Raw genomic sequence first — 3,412 nt, forward strand, 5'->3', positions numbered from 1 at the left:
TGTCTTCTCACTTGCCTGGTGATTTAATTCCCCTTGGATTTAAACTGTGTGGGAAAAGAGACAGGCCTGGTTAGAGGACACACACTGATCTGCTGATGGAGGTGGGACAGTTGGTTTGGCTTTGCTCCAGCCAGCTGGAGTTTGAGTTTGTTTCCCCTGGAAATGGCTTTTGTGCAGCTGTGTCTGCTTTGACTCCCAGCTCCTGCCCAACTCTGCCTATTTCAGCCCTGTTTTGTGGAGGGGGAATGGTGCCAAAAGGAGTGATGCCCACAGAAGTGTCAAAGAAGCAGGGGTGAGGAAGAGGAAAGAGACTTTGTAAGGCTAAATGGTCCCAGTTCCAACTTCATCAGGGCTGGAGCACCTCTCCTATGAGGAGAGAGGGAGGGAGTTGGGGCAGTTCAGTCTGGGGAGACTTCAGTATCTGAAGGGGGGGGCTACAAAAATGCTGGGGAGGGACTTTTTAGGCTCTCAGGGAGTGATAGGACTGGGGGGAATGGAAGAAAGCTGGAAATGGGGAGATTCAGACTGGATGCTAGGAAGAAGTTCTTCAGCATGATAAGCATAGAATCATTATAGAATCAAGAGAAGGCTCCAGGGAGACCTTACAGCAGCATTCCAGGACCTGGAGGGGCTCCAGGAGAGCTGGGAAGGGACTCCTGGCAAGGGCTGGGAGTGCTGGGACAAAGGGCAATGGCTTTGAGCTGGAAGAGAGGAGATTGAGAGTGGAGATTAGGAAGAAATTCTTTAGAGTGAGGGTGGGGAGAGACTGGCACAGGTTGCCCAGGGAGGTTGTGGATGCTTCCTCCCTGGGAGCTTTTAAGCCCAGCCTGGATGAGGCTTTCAGCAGCTTGGGTTAGTGAGAGGTGTGGGAGCAGCCATGGCAGAGGAGTTGGAACTGGGTGAATCTTTAAGGTCCCCTTCCAGCCCAAACCATTCTATGATTCTGTGCTTCCCACTGATCAGAGAATCATGGAATCAGGCAGGTTGGAAGAGAGCTCCAAGCTCATCCAATCGAACCTAGCACCCAGTCCTGGCCAATCATAGAATCATAGAATCAAGCAGGTTGGAAGAGAGCTCCAAGCTCAGCCAGCCCAACCTAGCACCCAGCCCTGCCCAACCAACCAGACCATGGCACTAAGTGCCCCAGCCAGGCTTTAAAGTGAGGGTGAGGAGAGGCTGGAATGGATTGCCCAGGGTGGTGATAGAAGCCTTATCCCTGGAGGTGTTTAAGGCCAGGCTGGATGAGGCTCTGGACAGCCTGATCTAGAGTGAGGTGTCCCTACCCATGGCAGGGAGCTTGGAATTGGCTGATCCTTGTGGTCCTTTCCACTGATCCCATCATTCTATGATCTTCCCCTCTGATAAAAAGCTTCAGTAAGATCTCACAGGCAGTGAAAAGAGAGGCACAAAACAATTGAGGATTGATTTAACTCTGCTGGCACTGAAGGATCTCTTCTTTATTTCCATTCACAGCAATACAGGCTGCACCTGGCTTGAAGGTGTGCAGGCATCTGATGGGGAGCTTGCCTCTGACCCCAGACTGAGCAGAGCAGGTGGCCAACAGGCATTTTATGGAGGGGCAACCAGAGGAAAGAGAGATGAAATTGTGTCCTCCACGTCCCACAGGGTGCCTGCTTGCCTGTCAGCCAATTCTCTCTTCCTTTCTCATCTCTGATTTGATTCTTTGATCAGAGAGCCTGGCTGTTGTTTCTCTTAACTCATCCAACCCTCTCCTTGCTTTCCAGCAGCCTTGTTAGAGATTTTCAGAGGCTCTGGGCACGTTGGCAGAGGCATTGTTCCTCTCTGCAGGATGGGATGTAGAGCTGAGTCATTCTTTGCATGAGTTGTCTTTCTCCTGGAGAGGTTTCTGTGCTTTCTGTGATGCAGAAGAAATTGCAGCACACAGCTTATTAGAAAAACAAGGTGATGGGAGGGGGAGAAACACAACCCCCCAATCCCCAAACAAGCCTTCAGAATCAAGGCAGCTCAAAGGAGCAAGCAGCGAAGCTCGACGTAAACAAGCTGCAGGAATGCAATTAGAACCTCCCCCACCAGCTTCTGGCATAGGCTCAGCCACAGCCTCTGCTCCCTGAGCTGTCAAATGCTGCAGTCTGGGGTTGCCTTTGTGCTTGCACTCTCTGAGCTGAAGGCCAGAGGGCAACCTCCCTGCGAAGGCAGAGCCTGCCTGGGTGTGTTCAGCCAGCAGGTGACACCAGGCTGTGTGGGCTGGTTGAGATGTCAGAGGGGAGGGATCCACCTGGAGGGATGTGGAGACAGACCCATGCCAGCCACAACGAAGCCAAGTGAAAGGTCCTGCACTTGGGTTATGGCACTCCCAAGCATAAATTCAGGCTGGGTGGATCCAGAGCAGCCTTGAGGAGAAGGCCTTGGGGGTGTCAGTTGGTGCCAAAGTGCCCAGAGTCAGCACTGGTCACTGGCAGCCCAGAGGCAGCTGTGTGCTGGCTGCAGCCAGGGCAGGGAGAGCAGCAGCACAGGGAGGGGATTCTGCCCCTCCAATCTGCTCAGCCCTCACCTGCAGCACTGCAGCCAGTTCTGGCACCCTCAGCACAAGAAGGACCTGGAGCTGCTGGAGAGACTCCAAGGAGGCCACAAAGATCATCAGAGGCCTGGAGACAGGCTGGGAGAGTTGGGACTGTTCATTGTGGAGAAGAGAAGGCTCCAGGGAGACCTTACAGCAGCATTCCAGGACCTGGAGGGGCTCCAGGAGAGCTGGGAAGGGACTCCTGGCAAGGGCTGGGAGTGCTGGGACAAAGGGCAATGGCTTTGAGCTGGAAGAGAGGAGATTGAGAATGGAGATTAGGAAGAAATTCTTTAGAGTGAGGGTGGGGAGAGACTGGCACAGGTTGCCCAGGGAGGTTGTGGATGCTTCCTCCCTGGGAGCTTTTAAGCCCAGCCTGGATGAGGCTTTCAGCAGCTTGGGTTAGTGGGAGGTGTGGGAGCAGCCATGGCAGAGGAGTTGGAACTGGGTGAATCTTTAAGGTCCCCTTCCAGCTCAAACCATTCTATGATTCTGTGCTTCCCACTGATCAGAGAATCATGGAATCAGGCAGGTTGGAAGAGAGCTCCAAGCTCATCCAATCCAACCTAGCACCCAGCCCCAAACAACCAACCAGACCATGGCACTAAGTGCCCCAGCCAGGCTTGGCTTCAACACCTCCAGCCACACAGACTCCACCACCTCCCTGGGCAGCCCATTCCAATGCCAATCACTCTCTCTGACAGGAACTTCCTCCTCACATCCAGCCTAGACCTGCCCTGGCACAGCTCCAGGCTGTGCCCCCTTGTTCCGTTGCTGTCTGCCTGGCAGCAGAGCCCAACCCCACCTGGCTACAGCCTCCCTGCAGGGAGTTCATAGAATCAGGCAGGTTGGTAGAGAGCTCCAAGCTCAGCC

At 53.9% G+C, this 3,412-nt stretch overlaps 1 long non-coding RNA gene across 1 annotated transcript; it reads right to left on the minus strand.

Moving 5' to 3' along the window:
- Positions 1 to 1,421: 1,421 nt before the first annotated feature.
- LOC135187622 (uncharacterized) lies at positions 1,422 to 2,145 on the minus strand. Its single transcript, XR_010307390.1, has 2 exons — positions 1,969 to 2,145; positions 1,422 to 1,876 (listed from the first exon to the last, which is right to left on the minus strand). It is a non-coding gene; the product is annotated as an uncharacterized LOC135187622 (long non-coding RNA).
- Positions 2,146 to 3,412: the final 1,267 nt, after the last annotated feature.

Source organism: Pogoniulus pusillus, chromosome 27, assembly GCF_015220805.1.
Source record: "Pogoniulus pusillus isolate bPogPus1 chromosome 27, bPogPus1.pri, whole genome shotgun sequence".
NCBI classification, from domain to species: Eukaryota; Metazoa; Chordata; class Aves; order Piciformes; family Lybiidae; genus Pogoniulus; species Pogoniulus pusillus.